Consider the following 21,348-nt stretch of genomic DNA (forward strand, 5'->3'; position numbering starts at 1 on the left):
AGCCTCCAGCAAGGATGGGTCCAAGAAGGAGAGAATCTTAGCTTGGGATTGGATACTCCAGAGGACTAGCTCTGCTCTCATTCCCCCGGAGCCAGTCTGAGGGACAGGCATCTGCTCCAAGCCAGCTACAGTGGGTCCATGGGAACCAATGGGACTGAGGATCCTGGGGCTTATGAGAAGTTGCCTTGACAACCCATCCTTCCAGGTGTGGGGGAGAGAGGGTGAGTGCCTGTGCGAGTTCCAAAAAGGACAGGATTCTAGCTGAGCTGCCTCTAAGGGTGTTGTCATCTTTATCCTCCCTCGGGCCCCTTCATTATGCCGCTTCTTAGCCTCAAGCCTCGGTTCCAGCCACTCCTAGGACTCAGCTCCGGTGAAAAGGAGGCCACCACTGGGCACTGAAATGTGTGGGTTTGACAGAGCTGGCAGGCAGACACAGCGTGCTAAATCCAGTGGACCATTCGAGATGTCTAGACAGGAAGCCAGGCTGGGAGAAAAGCAAGGCCACGCCCCTCAGGCTAGAGCCTGGAGGCGGCCGGGCGGGAGCTCAGAGGACAGGTCCCCGGGGGCCCGAGAGCCAGCTCCCCACACAACCCTGTGGAAGTGAACGGCGTGCCTTGTCCCAGCACAAGGGCAGCAGGGGTGTGCCAGGTGGAGCGGATGTACAGTCAGGGATGCTCAGGTGAAAGCTGTCCACCCTGACCTTGAGGCTGGGGTGGGGAGAGTGGACCCGGCACCAGGGCTTCAGGCTCTCATCCCAGAGCCAGTAGTGGGTATGCACTGAACACCCCCTGACATCCAAGCGGGGAGAGTGCGGGGAGCAGAGAGCCAGCCAGGGTCCAGCACCACGACCTTGCATGACTTAGCCCTTCTCTCAGATTCCCCGTTTGTAAAACGGCGCTAGTCATCCACCTGCTCTACCCGCTTTGGGGGTCATTCTGAGGTGCAGGTGAAATGACAGATGGGGAAAGACTTGTGTAAAGTGCTTGGCAAGCGCGACAATCACGAGTGATGTTTCTATCGGAAGCTTCAAGGCTATGGAGATACTCAGCTCCACTGAAATGGTAGACTTGGCTTCTTCTGGCTGGCAATCACTGAGTTGGTTAGATTTTACGGGTCATTTAGGACACCCATCTCGTCCTTGAGAAAAGCTAGATGGTTCTGTGACCTTCCAAGGTCCCGAAACAATTTAGTATCTGAGCTGAGCCTGCAGCCCCAGGCTCCTGACTCCCAGCGGGGACCAGTGCATCGGACGGCGCTGCCTCTCTGCCAGGACCCATTCCTCCAGCGCTGAACATCCACACCCCACCTCCACACCAAGAACCCATCCCGATCGCCGTCATTTGCACACCCACTCTCAACAGCTTATCCTATAAGCAGACACCCATGCCAGATTCTGGGATCTTTAAGGAAATACAGAAGAGTGAAAGACACAACAGAAAGATGATAAGCAAGTGTCCCTCGGGAGCTCTGCCAGGGCGGGATGCCTGAAACTCCCACCCTCAATCTGTTCACCAACCTGTTTCTCTCCCCATTCAAGCTGCTCCTGAAAGCCTCTCTGGGAAGTCTTCCCAGATCAACTAAGCTACTGGCAGCTTCCGTGAGTTGGCCCTGTCTGAACCTAGCAACTTCCCTGAGTGTCACTCACCCACCTTCCATCTCAGTGGGCACTTAGCCTTGCCCTCTGCTCCCAGCCGCTGGGCCAAGCTCTCGCCTCCTCTCCTGGCTTCCATGCAAGAACGCTTCCCGGTCCCTGCCGCTCCCCAATCTGCCTTAATCCCAGGCATGCACTTGACATATATTTGATGTTGATACCGTGTTATCTCTCGATGTATTCGCCTCCTGCTTTTATTTGATCACAAGCCTGCCCTCTCCTTATTTCTTCACATCTGTGTTGTTGGTCTGAGACACTGACAACACAGGGGATCTCATTATCAAGGAGCAAGAATTGCTGGTCTCCGCTCTTTGATTCAATCAGGAGGTGACTTCGTGCTTTAAACAGGTCTGAATTCCATGTCCCATCAGTCTAAGCCACAAAGCTGAAATCCTGCTAGCCAGTCTCTTTACTCATGAGTGCAAATCTGTCTCTGATTTTTTTTTGCAAATCCAAACTACTGGACATACAGTCAAATCCATCATTTTCTCCCTCAGACTTTCTACTTTCTTGACCTTTTACTATCTAATGATAGTGTTGTTTAAAAGGAGGCTGCAGAATTCCTACCAGCGCATAAATGGAGGGGAAGTAGAGTACAGACAAACATAACTTACCGCTGAATGATGTAAGGATAAATGTCTCTAGGTAACACCATCTCTGAATGAGGCACAAAAATCTTAAAACATCCATTGCCATCGGAGAGAGATTTTCATTATATACCTTTTTCTACCTTTTGAACTTTTCAAACTTTTTTTGTAATGAGTCATTTCATATGTTCAAAGAACATGTGAAATCAATGTATATATTGAGGTACGACATTAAATAATTCTGCCTGGTGGGTAGAATATCATCCATGGCAAAAAATGGAACATTACAATAAGGCTGAAACGTCCTCCTTCACTTCCCTGATTCCACAGAGGTAACTGCCATCCCCTTACCCTCAACTGTGTCTACCTCCAGAGTTTCATCATAAATGCACATACCCCTACGTGGTATCTGCCTTCACTCGACTTGTTTGGAACTTTATAAAGATGGTGTCAAACCGTATGTATTTTTCTGTGATGAGCAAATTTCTCTCACCACCAAGTTCTGTGATTCATCCAGCCTGATGCTTGATTCACAGGTTTTCGTTGTTAGTTACCATTCCACTGAGTGAATACGCCCACTTTATTTATCCTTTTTCCTAGTGTTAGGTGTTGAATTATTTCCCGTTTGCAGCTATGAACTTTCTACGCCTGTCTCGTGTGCACACGTGCAACAGTAATCTAGTCTTTGATCCTGGCGGTGGTGCTGCTGGGTCAACAGGTAGATATACCTTCAACTCAGTGACCATTTACCAAATGGTTTCCAACAGAATTATACCGATTTACAGAGTCACCTGCAGCATAAAGGGTTTTTGTGTCTCTGCATTCTCACCGGCACTTGGTATTAACAATTAATTTTTTTTTTGCCAATCTAGTGTATGTAAAATGGCACCATAGTATGATCTTAATTTACATCTCCCTGGTTACTGGCGACACTGAGAGCATCTTATGGTAACTGTCCATGCACGTTTCCTCTTCCATGACTTTCTGATTTTTTTGTGTGTGTGCTTATTTCTTTTTTGGGGGAAAGGTAATTAGCTTTATTTGTTTATTTATTTTAATGGAGGGACTGGGGATTGAACTCAGGCTAAGCACGCACTCTACCACTGAGCTATGCCATCCCTGGACTTTCTGAATTTTGAACCATGGGAAAACATTACCTATTCAAAAAGATATATTTATTAAAATGGGCCTGCACTATCTCATCTCTCCTATGCAAAGGACTCCATGACTCTCCCCCCAAAGCATGCAAATACTATCTCTGAAAAGTGTCACAATAAATAAAGTTGTTAACGATATATGGTGAGTGTTACGGGCTAAATTGTAAACCCCCCAAAATTCATATATTGAAGCCCTAACTCCCAGTACCTTAAAATGTAACCGTATTTGGAGATAAGGTCTTTAAGGAGGTGATTATGTTAAAACGAAGTCTATAAAATGCAGCCTAGTCCAATATGACTGATGTCCTTATGAGAAAAGGAGATTAAGACACAAACGACACAGACCAAGGGATGACCACTGGGGCACCCAGCCAAGGAGAGAGGCCTCAGAAGGATCAAACCTGCCAGCATGTTGACCCTGGGCTTCCAGCCTCCAGGATGGTGAGAAAATAATTCATTTCTGTTGTTTTAACCACCCGGTCTGTGGTACCTGGTCCTGGCAGCCCGAGCAGGCTAACACAGTGAACGCGCTACATTCACACAGTGCTTTCACATTCTATTTCATTCACTCATTTATCATCAAATATTGATGGAGCACATCCTTGGTCTGAGGGCACACTTCATTGATAAATCCTCCCTGCCATCTTTCGAGTCAGGAATAACGATCCCTGGCTTTAAAATGAGGGAACTGAAGTCACCGAATCTGGGTGAGCACAGAGGGGACAACCAGAATGGCCAAGGAACTCAAGACAGCATGTGAGGGGCCAGAGAAGACTCAGGCAGATGAGATCCTCCTCTTTAAATACAAAAGGACTGTCATGTGGGAGGCGGAAGTCCATTTTTCTTTACGGCCCTAAGGGGTAGAAATACAATGAATAGGAAGAAATATCAGGAAAGCAAACTGCACTTGAACAGAAAGAAAAACATTATCACAGTTGGAATTGTCTTAAAGATGCAGCAAGAAATTTTAAATGTAGTGAGTTGTTCCCGCAGAAGCTGGACAACCATTTTATGAGGGATGGAGGGGGGCGGAGTGAGGATCAAGCTTCAGGTGTGCGGTTGGAGGACATGACTTTGAAGGTCCATCTCGTCCAGAGGGTCAGTGATGTCTCTGAGACCAGGTGATGGACCAGAAAGAGAGCCTGTCTTCTGGATTCTGATTCTCCAGTCTTTCCAGCAAGCCAAGATGCCTCTAAACAGATTAGTGGCTGGACAAATGAGTTCTAAGGATGAGAGCCTTCACGGAGCAGCCTGGGGACAGGACACAGCCACAGGGAGTCTACAGCTTCTGAAATGACAGAATTCCTCACTTACTCACGTTCCCCTTTTCAGAAGTCTTGATTCCGGCCCGGTAGGTAGCAGGAAGCAGTTCTGAGAACCAACTAAGCACTAGTGCTTTCGTGTGCCTTTATCCTTACGTCATCTTGACATCAGCTCCAGCTGTATTATCATTCTTCCTCTCCACTTTACAGATGTGGAAGCTGAGTCCCCAAAGAGGCTGGGCCACTGACCAAATCCACAAAGCTAAATCATAGCCATGACCTTGACCAAGTTCCCTATGTCCGTATTAGAGCCAAAGCCTGCCCGATTCCAAAATCCATCACATCTTGTAACCTAATGGGTATCGGAATGCAAAAAAATGACATTTTATTTCTGTAACTCCAGACTATCGCCTTTGAGTACCAAACCCAGGAAAAACAAGTTGTCTTGAATAGCACTTATATGCCAGGGGGCGGGGGGCGGGCACTTCTTCGGATTCTCTGATTGGACAAGGGACACTGTCGGCCTCGGGTAGAGTGGGTGCTCCTCTGTAATGAAGTTCTCGCCTGACTTATTGAGGCTTTCCTTCTGCAGTGAGTGTTCTCGCCTTCTTCCCTCTCTGAACGCTTTAATTCGGGAGGTGGTAAAAGTCCCACTTCCGGCAGAATCTCTCCCCAGGGAAGGCTGTACCACCGGCCACAGCCACCGCACAAAGACCTGAATGGGCCCATTTCAAGCTGAATGATCTATTCAGTCCTTATTGATCTGCAAACTGGGCTGAGAGCCCTTTAAGCTGGCGGCGAAGGAGGCAGCCGGAATAGGGAGCGCTCTTCTTTTCTACTTTTTTTTTTTTAAACCCCAAGGCAAAATGCAACTTCTGTGTTCATCTGAGCCCCACCCTCCTTGGTCAAGACAAATAAACAGAAAGCTGGCCGTGGTCCCCCCAGAGACTAACAACGCGAGCGAGGGGATATGGATTCTTGTTTCTGCCTAGGAGCTGGAGGGAACCCACTCCCCAATTCAGGAGTCTGCTAGGAAGAGGAAGCTGGAAGTTTCCAGAACAGGAAGGAGCCTTCCCATTCCATACAAGACTTTTTCCAACTTCCAGGGGCTTCAAGCTCCTTCCTCCATGTCTGGAAGCATCAGAACCTAAGTCCTTCCCAGGGTAGCCTTGTCCTGGGACTGATGGAGCCTCTTTAAGCTCCAGGGTTTCCTCGAACTAGGGTATCCTCTCTCATCTCAAGCTTGGCTTTAAGCATCCTTCCGTCCGATCCTCCCCTCCCCTCCCCCACCTCCCAGTTCCAGTCTGCCTCATTATTCAAGCGATCTGACCTTCCAGGAACTCAGAACAGAGTGTGTTGCATTGTTATCAATAATAGACCCAAAGGGGTGGAGAGTCACAGAGCAAAGAGGAGAAACTGCGTTTTCCCCTCAGGAAGTTTCATTGAGGTCAGGTGAGCACAAGGGGAAGCCAGGTAAATACAGAATTTATGAGCCAGTGAGCCGCTCAGCGCACCCCTCACACAGGTCCATGGGTCGGACCTGGCAGCACGGCTACGGGTTCATTTGATTTCTGCCTTTTAAGGATGACTTTATGGAGGAGGCTGGTCTCAGCCATACGAAGGGGAGGGCCGGGCTGCTGTCTGCTTCATAAGCGGGGAGGAGGGACTCCATGCAAAGGAGCAAATGCAGGGTTGGTGGCAACTGGTTATAAGAGAGGGGCTGAGGCTCTAATGCCACAACCGGAGATGGGGAGGTCATCAGACTTGCAGGGACCTCGCAGCGTTCGTCACACCTTCCAGGGCCCATGTAGGTAGCAGGAAGCAGTTTTGAGAACCAACACCTACCTGCCGTGTGACCTCAGACAGGTCCCTTGAGCTTCTTGGGCCTCAGTTTCCCAACTTCCACTAGGAAAAGGTTGGATCTGATCCCCAATTTTGGTCCAGCCCAATTTACTAAAAGTTGACAAAAACGTTTTACATTGCCAAAGCAGAATATTTTTAAAACACCACCATCTCCTCTCACTATCAGTTAAAAAAAGAAAAGCACATTTCAGTACTAAAAAAGGAGGAGAGACACCATCTTAGGCTATGAAGGAGAGTCCTTTAAAGAAAGATGGAAAAATCTTCTATTGATCTTTCTTTTCTCATTTCAGTGCAGACTCTTGAAAGCTTCATCACAGAGGGAAACCAATTCAAGAAACTGGGAACTTCCTAGCTTCCGAGCTCCTAAGATCCCATGATCTGAAACCCAGCTGGGCAAATCACCCAGCCTCCCTTTGACCCATGCTTGGCGCTTTCCAAAGCATGAAGAACAGTGATGCTAGCGGATGATGGCTGCTACCTCCCGGTGGGTGACCCCTGATACCTGGGATGCGAGGACCATTGCACTCATTTAACCATCCTTTTCCTCCTGTCCCCTGATGAGCAAAGGAAGCCTCCTCTGGAGGTTCTGTCACCGTGACAGGGCCTGGCGGGTGCTGCCAGCAGAAAGGTGGGAGGAGCCTCCTTCCTTCATCCACCGCAGAGAGGAAGTCACTCGGCAGCGTAAGCTGCATCTCACTCAACCTGGACGCCCTTGCAGTACCTGTATGTAAAGTCTTCCTATTAATGGACACTGGATTTAATGTTTGTACTCCGAGGTCCAGAGATTCCACTGGTTGGTTTTGAGCAGTGTTAATAAACCGACCCCCGAGGAGGCGAGCACCAGATCAGCCAGGAGGCAGGAAGGTGCTCTTCCCTGGAAGTGTCATCCTAGTAACAGAAAGAATTTGGGGAACAGCTCCCCACGTGGCCCCAGGAGCCTGGACCCACAGAAGGACAGGAGCCTGAGCCATACGGACGATCTGGTGGAACCCTTGTCTGGAGACCACGTGGCCCATGTGATGGCCCCTGACGAGCCCCTTCTGGAGTCCCACAATGGCCCCGCAGCCAGGCTCTCTGTCTTCTCCCGGCAGTGACAGCAGCTGAGCAGCAACCTCCTCCCTCGCCCCCCCCACCCCCCGCATTTCTCTCCCCTCGCTTCCTTCCTTGCTGTGCTTGTCTTGGAGCTACTTTAATTCTCCTGTTCCCTTCGGACCTCTTCCTTCCCCTCCACACCCCCTACTTCCGTTCTGTCTTCCGTTCTGTCCTCTTAGACACAAGATCACCCTTCCCCATGCCACGTGGCCGCTCCTGGATCTCACAGCTGGACGGCTGCTCTTCCTGGCACAGACCTTACTAACTTCCCTGCACCTCCACCCTAAGGAGGCTGTTTTCTCCTGCTTTTGCCGCTGGGAGTGTGGGGGAGTCAGCAAGGTTTAGTGATTGAAAAGAAAAAGCACCTGAAATGTAAGTGAATTGTAAGCACTGCCACCCCCCCCAACAAAGTCGTCCCCCTCCCCCTCCGCCCTGCACGAGCCAAACAGCTTCTTTTCTTTGCCATGAAGGAGAATCGGAACGATCTGATCCAGAAAGTGTCTTCTTGCTCCCACTTCCTCTATCTGCATTGAAAGAGGCTACATACAGCCACAGCCGACCCAGCCCTGGGCACGAGATCCCATCAGGGCATCCCCTGGGTGCCATCCCCGAAGCCTGGCTGGGGGGCTTGGGGCTTCCAATGAGTCTATAAGATGCCCCACTGCTGGGGAGGGTCAGCCCCTGCCCCTGCTGGCTTTCATTCACCTTTCACCCTCCCCCTGCACGCCCCACCCTCCCCCACTCCCCATAGGAAATAGACCCTAGGAAAAATCAGCCTTGATGAATAGGGAGGACTGAGTTCTGTGTTTTGCAAGACGTGGTCAGGAAATGCTGAGGGTCCTCCTTAGTTTGCAAGTGGACTGATTCCCTTGAGAAGGATAATACAATTGAGGAGGGATTGAAAGGGACCTCCTGAAAGACGAAGGTCGGCAGGTCCTGTCCAGGAGGAGAGAAGTGAGGCAGAGGGCAGGAGCTGGGGCTGGGAACATTGTGGACACTCCATAAATCTTCAGCTTGACCTCATTCATTGGAAACCTGGCTGTCAGGCACAGAGAGATGGAGACTGTGAGGCCAGAGAGAGAGAGAGAGAGAGAGAGAGAGAGATGGCCAAGGAGTTTACTGAGAAAAAGGAATCTGAGAATCACCAGTCTGTTTCCTTCTCCTTAATCGCTCACCTTTTTATTCTCAGCTACAATCGCTTCCTCTTTGACATCCGTCTTTATGAAACCTGGGCGCTGTGGGTAATTTCAGGATGAAGTGCTGAGCGGGGCTGGGGCAGATGAAGACCCCTGATGGTGGTCAGCGAGAGGAAGGAAGGCAAAGGGAGCAGGAAGCCCCTGCCTCTTTAGACCCAAAAATGGGACAAATCTGGGTGATGGCTTTAGCATCCCTCAGTGGGGTGGCTTGATTTCTACCCCCCACCTGTCTGAATTTTGAGCTAGAGCCTTGTTCAGCCCTCCTGGCTCAGTGATACTCCTGATACCCTGTACAGTAGCTCAGGTAAAGGCTGTCCACATCTAATGAACACCTACTATGTGTCAGGCTCCATGTGCAGGATTTTAGATGAATTTTTTTTAACATCCTCACAACCCTATACACCCATTTTACAGTTGGGAAAATAGAGGCCCAGAGAGGCTGCTAAGCTTGCCAAGGTGACAAAACAAAACATCTGTATACCGGATACACCAATGCTTCCCTCGCCCCAGGGGAATATTGGAAAGTCAGCGAAGCAAAAGCCTAGGAGAGCTCTGTTTCTCCTGTAGTTTTGATTAAGGCTACAGAAAGTCTCATTGAGATCCTCCAACGGGCTTTAAGAGTTTTAATAAAAGGCCACCTGAAGCAGAAACAGGAAAAGGAGGGCAGGGAGGGGGCCTGACAGCTCAGCAGTTGCAGGACAAAGCGCCTTCATCCAGGGCAGGGGCGACTCAACCTGCTGTCTGGATCAAGCCGGGTGTTGGTCCCCCATCCCAGTGTGTTCCCAGCAATTCTCTACCTGTCATCAATCCTCTAGGTTTTTTGCTGCCACCAACACATGATAATCTGATCTGGAAGGGAAAAAAGGGAGTGGAGTATCTGTAGAAACAAACATCATCAAATGTCCTGGCTCCCTTCCCGGCACTTCAATAAAAATGCAGGAAGGAAGAAATCACAGAGCTGAGCCCCGCAGTGGCGAGTCTCCCTGAGTCTCCATTAAGTCATTAAGAGAGGACTTTGTAGCGTCAACGTGGATGGCCAGGGTGCTGCCAAGGAAGGCGGCCCTCCTGGCAGGGGGACAGGCTCGGTGACAGACAGGGACACACAGTCTGAGTTGGGGACTCATCTTCCTGATGTTCCCTTCCTTCCCCCCAGATTCAGCTGTTTGCCATGACAGACCGTCTTACTGGTTGTTTTCATGACGCTGACTGCACGTAAGACTTGGGTTTGGAATCACACTGTTAAGCACAGCTCTCATTGGGACAACTAGTAACCCTTGGGAGGGTGGGAGGTGGGAGGCAGGGGACACGCTTCTGGGATCTTTTATAGAAGTGAGAAAACTCTCCGGTCAAACAAGAGTTTCTGACACTGGCAGCAAAGTAAAAGACCAGATCATTTCTCTAATCAGAACACTGTCCCCTGCTCCTCTTCTCAAAACTCTGAAAGACTGACGGAGACAGGATTATAAGTGGTTGGGGGTGGGGGTATGGGAAAAGATTAAAATGAAAAATAAACTTGAAACATACCTAGCAGAAAGTGCATTTGATTTGAAAGATTCTTTCCATCTCAATTCTCTGTGGGCCTATTCATAACAGAGATATGGTTACTTAAAATACAGTTTCTGCCCTGGCTGGTTGAGTCTCTTTTAAAATGCCTCCATGTTCTCCCCTAGCTCCTGCTTCAGCATTAATTCATAATTCCTGAACACCTCCCACAGGACCAGCTGAACTTAAGCAGAGCGATTCTGAAACCTAGTGACACCCCTACGTGACACTGAGACTTGGGCCCACAGGTGTCAGATTTCAGCTCTTTTTTTTCCTACCACCCTACTCCCTGCCCCTGACACACACACACAGTCACGAGATCCCACAAGGCAAAACTGTTTTAGGAAAAAAAAATGGCCTGGTATTGCTTCAAGCAGATTAGTAACAAGTTCTCGTTAAAATACATACTCAGGCTGTTACAATTATGTTTGGTGTGGTTTAAACTTTTTTTCTTAATAATTGAATTTTTAAAGAAAGAGCGATTTTCAAGTCCCTTCTGGAGACACTGCTGAATCAGGAGCAGCTTCTTTTCCCAAGATGGGATGGCTGGCAGTGAAGACTCTGGAGTCAGACTGTCTGGATCAGTAACCTTGCTTTCCTAGGTGGAGCTGGCCTCCCCAAGTCTCAGTCTTCTCATCTGTGAAATGAGTGCTAAGAGTCAACAATGAACTAACAATGCTCATCTCATTGTTGTGGGGCTTAAAGGCACTGACATCATTTAGCAAACGTAAAAGCATTTAGCAAGGTGTCTGCATGGCAAGCATTCATTAAATCCTAGCTGTTGGGGCCTCCAAACAAAACATTTGTTTAAAGCCTTAAGCAGAGAGATGGAACCTAACACTGCTATTTGCATTTTCTAACACCTCTTAGGAAATAAGCTGACATGCTTGGAGACCAATCAAACAAGTGGCTTTAGGAACCCAGTGGTGAATTTTTTAGCCTCTACCTAGCCTGAGAGAGAAACTTCCTGAAAGATGGAACACCGACCCAGATTGCTTCCTAGTTCGGCTTCAGAAATCCACCCCCGCTGCTGACCAAAGGCTCGGATGAGCTGCAGGGCGCTGCGGGCGACACCTGGCTTCTGACTCTGGCAGGCCTCCCCGGGGCCCTGCGCTGGCTGGCATCAGGGAGAGCAGGTTTCAGGAAACACTCAGGGCCAGAGGGATCTCCAGAACTTCCTGAACCCAATGCATTGTCTGGTCAACTGTGATGTCAGAAATTGGCTTTCGTGAGGGGCCATTTTGCAGGGTGGCTGGGATTGTGGCCACTGCGGGTGAGGGATTAAGAGCGTCTGTGACAGCCTGAGAGTGAACGGCCTCTTAAATGGTGTCCAAATGGACATGCGTTGGCAAGACGTGTCTTCCTGATTGCTTTTCCTCCCTTAAGATGAAATCATAGTGCTCACTGTAAGTTTGCATTTCCTACATATGCAATAATAATAATTTTATTATGGTAATATTTATTATTATTACAGTCATTTTGCTGATCATAAAAGTGGTACACAGTCGGGGCGGAAGAAGGTGCTGCCTCCTCTGGGCAGATGTAACGGCAGCATTGCACAGAATTTCAGTCACTGAAACACACGCCCTGGACGCAACCTGCTCAACCACACAGATGACCCTGTAAACACACTCCTTGCAGAAACTTCAAACGCTCCAGAGGTATGTAAAAAAGAGAGTGTAAGCCTCCTGTCATCACATTGCAGAGAAAACCACTATTAGCTGTTTGGTGAACAGAAATTTGTTTCGTTTTAAACAGAATAGTGACATTCAACTAGGGAGGAAAACATAGGCACATGACGAAATTTTTAAACAGGGCCAAAAAGGATAGCTTGAAAGTCCCCTTCACATATCTGACCTCCTAGGCATTCAATTCACCTATTATGCGTGTGTGTGTGTGTGTGTGTGTGTGAGATTCCTTCCACGTAATCTACACATAAAGTAGGTATCGGCATGTGTAAGTGTGTGTGTGCCCCTCTGTTTTTTTTTCACCCAAGTGATCTGTTACATTTATAGTGCTCGTTCCTTTCCATATGGATCCATCTTATTCCTTTTAACAGATGAACAACTTTGCATTTACAGATGTACCATGATTTATTTCACCCAGTCCCCTGTGGAAGAGTCAGGTGGTGAATTAGTACATTGTTGTCAGTGTTCTGCAGCCACAAGGCTGCAATGATTATCATTGTGTATATATATATATATGTATTTTATACATAGTCTTTCTACATGTATGCAAGGACATCTGTATATTAATTCCTAGAAGAAGAATTGTTAGGTCAAAGAGTATGTAAAGTATATACTTATTAAATGTTGATAAATATGACATGGCCCCCAAGGGTAACCAATCAGCACTCCTGCCAACAAGGGTTTGGGGTGCCCATTTCCCCACACCCTCACCAACACCTTTATCTTCCCAGCTTTTAAAATGCACAGCTAGGGGGTGGGGGTATAGCTTAGTGGTAGAGCACCTATGTGCTCGTCATGCACGAGGACCTGGGTTCAATCCCCAATGCCTCCATTAAGGGAAAAATTAAAATTTTTTTAAATAATAAAATGCATATCTATCTTTCCTAACCTACCTGGGAGAACACTATTTTTAAATTCTCTTCCTCTCTGACCTCATCCATCCCGATATCACCAAAAGTTCTTAACAACCCAGGAGGGGTCATCTGCAACTTTGTTTGCATATCCCTGGATGGAATCCATTTCAAAGTGGAACTCTTGAGGCTCCCAGTCTAACCCTGCAACTTTGATCTCTGTCCCTGGGCAGGGCAGAAGCCTCAGGAACGGGGGGGGGGGGGGGGGTTCTCTACTCCTGGGGAGTCCTCAGAAATGCAAATTGTCCACTGTTAGGCCACTGTCTCCTCTGTCACCTCTCCAGCCCCCTGCACCGTGCTTTGGATGGGCAGCTTTTACTGGGCAAGTGAGGGTTTGTGAGTCCGGGTCAGAAAAAGGGGAGAGTTTAGGGAGCTCTGAAGAAGAGCAGAGGACGAAAGGCCAGCCAGTTTGCTGTCAGTGTCCTGAAAGGAGTCTGAAACCTAGACCAGGGACCATGGCTGTTGTGACTGCCAAGATTTTATAAGCCACGTTTACTTCTCCACGCGTGTTCATGTTATTTTTCTTCTTGTTTCGCAGTTAGATCTGTAAGAAAGAGGGCTGCTTATCTTTAACGGTTCAACAAGGAAGGGGGAGATTTGTGGGAAAAATATATCCTTTCCTGTAGATACCAGGGGATAGAGAATCTGAGCATGGTGATGACTGACGGCAACACCACAAAGATACCTGGAGAAAAAAGACTCCAAAAGGGGTGTGTTCCTGGGCTAAAATATAAGAACAGGGCACTTACTGAGCACTTACTCCATGCCAAGCAGTGGGTTCATCTCTTCAGTGCAAGATAATACGGAAGCTTCAACACCCCCGCACGTTCTCTCCAGTCTTGCCTTCCTCAATTATCCTGGAGGAGTTTGTGGAGTTTCACATGCTGTCAGTTTTCACGATTCTTGGGCACTACTCCCCTGAGTCGTCTCCTCTCCTGATGCCTTCTCCCCAAACACCCTGCAGGTGCCCCTGGTCTCCCCCCGCAAGACTGTCAGCTCCCAGAGGCTGCAGCCTCGTCTCTTTCATCTTGGGGTCCACGCTGCCCGGCACAGTGTCTGCCCCACGAGCCATGTCCCCCGCCTCCCGCCCCAGTGCTCGATGAGTCAGTGTTGCACTAGGGCCAGAGGAGGTGCGCTACCACTCCCGCCAGCTCCCTGTCCCACCCCCAGTTGGTAGGAGAGAGTGAAATGTTATTTACAGAAACACCAAGCCAAACAAGACCCTCCCTTCCCTGATAGGCTGAAGCTGTGCTGAGAACAGCCAGGGGTCACCAAATGGCAGCCAGATGGTGACTGCCACTCCCTAACTCCAGGGGCCTGGGGCAAAAGGCCCACCTGCTCCCAGGGACCTGGGAACCTCCACTCTGGAGGGAGAAACCCAGGCAGTTCCCTCCTCCTGAGTTCCCCGACCTGCCCCCTGCAGCCAGTCCTCAGTGCCTAGCCTCTGGTGATCCCCACCAGCCTGAGGGACCCCCACAGCAGGCTGGAGCAGCCTTCTGGCCCACCCTTGCCCCAGATGCTTGCCTCCCCCCACTTTTCCCACAACGAAGAGGTGTTAACCCGGCAGGACCAACCCAGGGTAGTGAGGGGCGCTCATTCCTGTTAGGAACAGCTGAGCCCCAAAATAACCTAACTCAGATGGAGCAGGGGAGCCCTGGGAGAGGAGGGCAGCCTTCTCCGTGGAAGAATGCTGAGGGACCTGGAGGAAGAGGGAAGGGATTTTCTGCAGTGTTCCCAAACAAAGAGACCCGATCTTTGGGGAGAGTTCTGTTTCCCTGGGTTTCATTCAGCACCACTCCCCTCCTCACTCAGACGCGCGGGAGGCGACAGGCCCCCAGCTGGTTATCAGGTCCTCGAGCCGTGAGGGCCTTTGTCCCCCTCAGACATCTAGCTGGCAGGGCAAGGGGCCTACACATCGTCCCTGACCCTCCCAGCGCTTTGTTATCTCAGAGGGCAGATCACATTTCTGGGTGGAGAGGCAAGGTGCCAGGACGGAGGCAGGACGGAGCAGGATGGAGACAGCAGAGTGGCTGTCTGACCCCCTCGGCCTGGAGCGGCTCATGGTTGCCCTGGGGAGGCTCTCCCTCCACTGGCCCGGGGCCTGTCCTGAAGTGGATGGTCTGCATTTCAGGAGGAGGGAGCGGAGAGCAGCACAGAAGGGGAGCTGGGGTGGGAGGAGAGAAGCCGCGAGCTCTCAGTGGAGAAGGCCTGTCTGTGGTCTGTGGACGGCCCTTTCCTTCCCTGGGTTTCTCACCTTCTCTGTGGCGCTGTCTTTGGCTGTTTCCCTGAGACCAGGGGGAGAGAGAACTCACAAGTTGACCACTGGCTCTCGTTCTGGTTTCTTGCTACATCTACAGAGAAAGTTGTTCGGTACCAGGTCAATGCCACTGGACGCCAAATAGACAGGCATTGAGATCCCATTGTTTTTCTGCTTAAATCCAGGACATGTTCTTCAGCCTCGTCTTTTGGGTTCAAGATACTCCTAAAATGCTTCCAAATCAAAAGGCAAAGGGGCTGGATTTAAAACAAACAAACACAAAAATCCTATTCTGAAGAATCAGAGAGAGGAATGGTGAACTATTCTCTTCCAGTCACAAAGTGGGAAAACAGTTGGGTGTTAACATTAAATGCTGGACTGTCCATGGCTTGTCATCCCAGCCATATCCCCTCGAATTGTATTTCTCTTAGGTTTGAAACCAAGTCCACCAACAAGAAGCATGATGGAACACCTCCTGAGTGGACCCCTGAGCTGGGTCAGATCCACAGATGCGATCCTGGCCTCCTGGCCCTAGGACAGTTTAGGAGCTGGTTACCGAGAAAGGGTGAAAATGACAACTAACAAAGTTAAGTATCAAATCAGTGGGATAGACCAGAAGGTCAGTAGGGGCCCCAGGCACTGGGAGAGCTGGGATTGGCTGGGAAGGCCCCTCCAAGAGGGGGAGAGGTGCGAGTTTGGCCTCCTTACAGGCCTGGAATGAGCATTATTTAAAATGAAGGCGGCCTATGGCTGGGCAGCTTATATGAAAGGTTAAATAGAGTTTCATCAGGAGCTGAGGGGTTGAAAGATGAAGGGACAGGCTCATAGGGGAATTAACCCTATAAGCAATGACTGAAGCTCATTTATTCCACAAATATGTGAGTCCCTGCTTTTTATTTCATTTCAAATTTTTCATTCATTCACATATATGTATTTATTTACTCTTCAGTCAATAAACATTTATTGAGCTCCTACTATGTACATGACACTACTATGTGGTGTCACTATTCTTTTACCTGCTAGTCAGATAAAGAAATAACTTGGAGATCCTTTTCTTAAATTGGTTTTTGAGCTTCCACGACCTCGTAGGTTTAAGTAGGGTGAGGATCGGGGAGCAGGTGCTACTGTGAACGTACACAGCAACTTTATTTATACCAAAAAGTAACACTTTTGGTGCACTGACGTCTGTTATTTTATTTGATTCTGGTGACAACCTTGTGAGGGAGTCCCAACCAACTGGCGGGAAATGTGTAAACAAGTCGTAATTTTCTTCAGATATATGACTTGTCTAATATCACACAGTATATAAGTAAAGGACCAGAATGGTGGTATCTTTCATACTGAGGGTGGCATACTTCTCAACCTACTGGTGGTCTCCAACCTGGCACCATGCGTGCTGGAGAAAAAAAATAGACTCTTTGCTCCTTCCTGGGACAGCCTGATTCCTTAAGTCTGAGCGGGTCCAAAAATTTGTATCTTTCAGAAGTTCCCCAGAGGGAACCACTAAATTATACCTCTCTGCGGGAGGACCAGGGGAAAGGGCATTTTAGCTACTTTTTCTTGGGTTCCAGAGAGTACTGGCGTGTGAGCTGGGTGGGCTCTGATTAATTTCCAAACCAACAGCACCTCCCAACTTCTCTTGCTCCCTTGTTGCTTCCAGAACCTTCCCTGATGGCTGAAGGCTTCTGGAGGCCAAGAACGGTGCTGTAGAATTTACAAGACCAAGCTCCCGCAGGACCACAAAACCCGGACTGTTTGGCTGGGAGAAGTGACATGGAAGAGAAGGGTCTCAGGAGGAGAATAAATACAGCTTCTCATGAATAAAAACAGCTTGGATTTATTGAGTAACTATGTACCAGGCCCTCATTTAATTCTCAACTCTATATGGAAAGTATTATTAGCTCCCTTTTACAGATGAGAAAACTGAGATGTAAAGAGAGAACATCGTTTCCCCGAGGCAGAGAGTCAGACTCCAAAGCCCGTGCTACCATGGGCAACCCCAGGACACAGCGTCTCCCCACCTCACCCCCAGTTGCTCATCTGTCCCCGCCCGAAATTCGGGCGCCCCTCTGGGGGTGCTCAGATGGGAGACATGCGCGCCAGAGGAGGTCAGGCCGCAGAAAAGGAGCAGCGGAGCGCGGGGCCGCTCAGCCCGCTCCCCCTTCTCGGGGGCCGCAGCTCGGGAACTACAAGGCCCAGCAGGCAGCTGCAGGGGGAGGAGGAGGAGGTGGGACCAGCGCGGGCTGGGAGTGAGAGAGCAAGCCCTCGCGCCTCGCCGGCGCACAGCGCTCGGAGCGCTCCTGCGGGCACTGGTGCGGCGGCCTCGGCAGCGGGCGACGGCGAGCGGGAGTGCGAACTCTGGTCCAGCCGCAGCGCGAGAAGGAGCCCGGGCTGTGCCCGGAGCTGGGCGGCGACGTCCGGACCGGACCGACACTCAGCTTAGCGCATTGCGGCGACCTCGCCTTCCCTGGCCGTGAGCGCGCGCCGCAGCTGGAAGAGCGGCGGAGCCCGAGGACTTTTCTCCGGTCCGAGGGGCGCCCCGCGGGGCGCACGGGACCAGTGCGGCAGTCGGGCACGCCTCGGCGCCGGGGCCCCCGCGGGGCCATGGAGCCCGGTCTGCCAGAAGCGTGAGGGCCGCCGCCCGGTGCTGGAGAGGGGGGCCACCGGGTCTGGAGACCCCGGGCGGCGGACAGGAGCCCTCCCACCCGCCCCGCCTCCGGGGCACCAGCTTCGGCTCCATTGTTCCCGCCCGGGCTGGAGGCGCCGAGCCCCGAGCGCCACCGGGAGTCGAGCGCCGGCCGCGGGGCTGTCGCGGCCCCGCCAGGACCCGAGCGGAGCCCGGGGGCGGCGGGCCGGAGCCGGGGGCACGGGCGCTCGCCCGCCCGCACGAGCCACGGCGGACTCTCCAGAGGCGGAACCGCAGCGCCGAGTGAGGTAAGAGCCGCGGCGGCCCCAGATCCGGGGCGGGTTCGGCGTCCCGAGCGGCCCCCGGCGCCCGAGCCTCCCGGCTGCGCGCTCTCCCTGCAGCAGCCCGGTCGGGTCCGGCGCCTCCCTCCGCTCGTTACACGCCCCCCCCCACCTCCGACTCCCTCCCCAGCGCTCGGCGCCCCCCTTTTGTCTCCCCTCCCTTCCCTCCGCTCGCGTCGCCTTCTGCGCCCCCTCCCCGCGCTTGTCCCGCCGCTCCTCCTGCCGCCCAACTTTTCCGCCAACTCGCGCCGGGGAGCTGGCGAGGCGGCGGCGGCTCGGCGGTGAGTCCTGGGAGGGCCGGGGCCGGGGCCGAGGCGGTGGCGGCCCTCGGTTTCCTGGGACTGGGGAGGCAGGCGGGAGCAGGCAGTGAGATGGGGTTGTGTGTGTGTGTATGCGTGTGTTGCATTCCACTCCTCTTTTTAGTCCACTCGTGGGGACTCAGCCCAATCCAGCAGGTAGCTTCGGGTGGAACGTTAAAATCCCGGGGTGTTTCTAAGCCCTTTTCCACCTCTGGGAAAATCTGGAGTCGCGTTTACGGGTGGGAGGGAGGCTGGGGGCCTGAAGAGGGAAGGAAGTGGAGGGGTAGGTTAGCTTCGCTTCGAATAGGTTTTAAGGAGGTGTCGTCACCAAATGGCTGAATCTGCTTTAGTGGAGAGCGAGAAAGGAATTCCCTTTTCCAGAGGCGGTTATCTTCTACTTAGTCCATCTCTGAAAGGGTCGGAAGTTTGGGGAAGGGGAGGGCGCCCAGCGGGTGATGTTAAGCCCCATTATGGGGTCGGGGGGGAGGGGAATGTTCAATTCCAAGCTGGTTCTGGGAGGTGGGGGAAGGGATGAGGGTTTTGTCCGGTGCGGTTCACTCAGGAGCGATGCATGTTGCTTCTCTGGCCCAGAACCCTCTGCCCTCGCTCCCCTTTCCCGTTATGTTTGTGGTTGGGAGAAGAGGGGCTGGCACCCTCATTTGCAGAGGAATTTATTGACGTTGTGGATGGAGTTCATTTAACACATATCCTTTGAAGGCAGCCAGACGCCTTTGGGGTTGGGGGGGGGGCGGTGAAGCCTGCTTCTCCTTTCTGGGCCCAGAAGCTTTAGCCCTTTTAAAAGTTTCTGCGGTGTCTTTCTCCCCCAACACTTTCCCCCCCATTTTCCAGATGTAGCCGCCGCATCTGGTTCCGCTTCACCCCACCAGAGTACACCGCAGCCACATTAGCTCTTCTCCCTTCCCCCTCCCCCAGATTAAAGCTGAGATCCTTCAACTTGTCCTTACCACCTCGCTCTTTAAAATTTCTCAAGACTTAGGGATGAGACCTGGGGATTTGGGGAGAAAAGAAGTTACCCTGGATCCCAGGTTCTTAAGGATCTGATGATGGTGGTGCTTTCTGGCTTGTGGAGAAAAGAGGCGTCATAGGAATTGGGGTCAAGGTTTTAGGCAATAGCACATCTGCTAGAGGTGGCCTCTTTGGCCATCGGTCTGACCCGGAACTGGCCCTGACGGACGTTTCTGGAACCAAAGCATTGCTTTTTCGTCCCTTCAGTTACAGCTGGAGCAGCGGGAGCGTCTGACCCTGTCCGGAGCCCGCGCCAGGTCTCCGGCGGTGGCAGTGGCGTCACACGTCCCTTTTCCACCCTCCCTGGAGCGAGCTCGGGGCGCAGCAGCCAGGGGCGAGGGAGGGGGGCCCTGGGGCTGGCCTTCCCTGGGTGTTTTTAAGGGGTTCTTTGGGCTGCAGCTCCCGGAAACTTAAGTGGGGCATTTTACCATGTCAATACTGGGGACAGGTTTGAAAGGGGTTGGATTGTTGAGGGTTTTTTGGTTCTACCCTTTGAGGTAGGAAAGCACCTTCTGCTTCCAAAGTTGCGGGAGGGTGGGGATAGTTGGTCTCTCACCCTCTCCTTCCCAGCCTCTTTCAAATTGAAAACACTTCTCTGGTTTCCTTCTTTGGGCGGTAGTTTGGAGGCTGTAATGAAATCGCACTTTCTCTAGACATGGTAATTAAGGTGACTGTTTCCTCCACAGATGTGCCCTGCCCTTTGCACCTCCGGCCCAGGGCTTTTTTTGGAATCCCATCTAAATTGTAGAACCTTAGCCTTGAGACGGTTGAGCAGAAGTGGCCATTTCCCACTTTGGCCCAGGCTCCCAGTTTCCTCTCTGAGGCTTGTTTAAAAGCTAAGTAGCAGGGCCCCGGGGGACGTGCCTCTGTCTGGCTAATTACCCCCAAGCCTGGGTCAGCTCCCTTCCTTCCAGTGACCGGGGGAGAGCCACTGTGGAGGACCTAGCGACCTTACTGACTGTCTGTCCTCTTGGCCTGTCTCCCTAATGGCTTGTTTACATATTTCCCCCCAGTTGATCGGGAGAGGCTCCAAGGCTGCCACTGACACCCGGAGGAGCGCTGGGTGTTTGGGGACAGGGAGGCTGCGGGGGCCTGGCTCCAGCTGGGATGCCTGTGTACTGCATCGGTGACGAGCTCCTTGAAATATCTGTTGCATTTACTCTTAGTCATAGCTGGGTGTCAGCTTTTTAATGAGGGCCATCCGGGGCGGGGAGCCACTTGGACGGTGTGCTTTCATTGCCTGTGCTCTGACCATGCCCGTAGAAATGCCCATATTGGAGGCAGTTTCACAAATGGGATGTGGGCCAGAGTGGGCACATTTCCTTTGGCTCCAAAGTAGGCAGTCTTGGGTGCTTCTTTTCCTTGGCTCCTCGCCATAGAGGATGTGAGAAAGTTCCGTGAGGCACCCTCAGAATAGCAAGGGAAGCAAACCTCGGGATGAGATGGAGAAGGAATATGGCGGATGCTACGGCCCTACCCATCTTGAGGGGGAGAGGATTGGAACATCCCCAGGCACCCCTAAGCCTGGTCCAGCTTTATTCCTGGTGGACCCCAGAGGCCAGGAAAACTGAGTTGAGCATTGAGTAGGTAGACCAAAAAAAGGCCATGGGTTTGCTTTTTGTTGTCTGCTTTTTGTTTGTTTTGGATGTTGACCTGAAACAAGACTCCTCAAAGAGGAAATGTGCTCCTCAGAGCTTGGGGTTGGAGCAGCCTCTGACCGTTTTCTTCTTGCCTCCATGTTTTAAGTCTCTCATCAAAATGGCTGTTAGTTCAGGGCTAGGAAAGTTTGTGCCTGTTGCTCCTGGAGGAAGAGGAGGTAGAGAGAAGTGATTCAAACATCTTGCTCTGGA

General features: G+C 51.3%; 1 protein-coding gene and 1 non-coding gene across 8 annotated transcripts in view; both read left to right on the top strand.

Moving 5' to 3' along the window:
- Positions 1-12,794: 12,794 nt before the first annotated feature.
- On the top strand, positions 12,795-12,870 carry TRNAD-GUC (transfer RNA aspartic acid (anticodon GUC)). Its single transcript has one exon. It is a non-coding gene; the product is annotated as a tRNA-Asp (tRNA).
- Positions 12,871-18,013: 5,143 nt separating this feature from the next.
- The window catches only part of FGFR1 (fibroblast growth factor receptor 1), a 45,069-nt gene continuing 41,734 nt past the window's right edge, over positions 18,014-21,348 (top strand). For 5 of the 7 annotated variants that reach the window (XM_031440084.2, XM_031440085.2, XM_031440088.2 and 2 more), the window contains exon 1: positions 18,039-18,140. The gene's annotated coding sequence lies outside the window, so the exon portion shown is untranslated. Of the gene's footprint in view, positions 18,141-21,348 lie in introns of all 7 variants that reach the window. The other 2 variants (XM_031440082.2, XM_031440083.2) reach the window with 1 other exon arrangement.

Source organism: Camelus dromedarius, chromosome 22 (assembly GCF_036321535.1).
Source record: "Camelus dromedarius isolate mCamDro1 chromosome 22, mCamDro1.pat, whole genome shotgun sequence".
NCBI lineage: Eukaryota > Metazoa > Chordata > Mammalia > Artiodactyla > Camelidae > Camelus > Camelus dromedarius.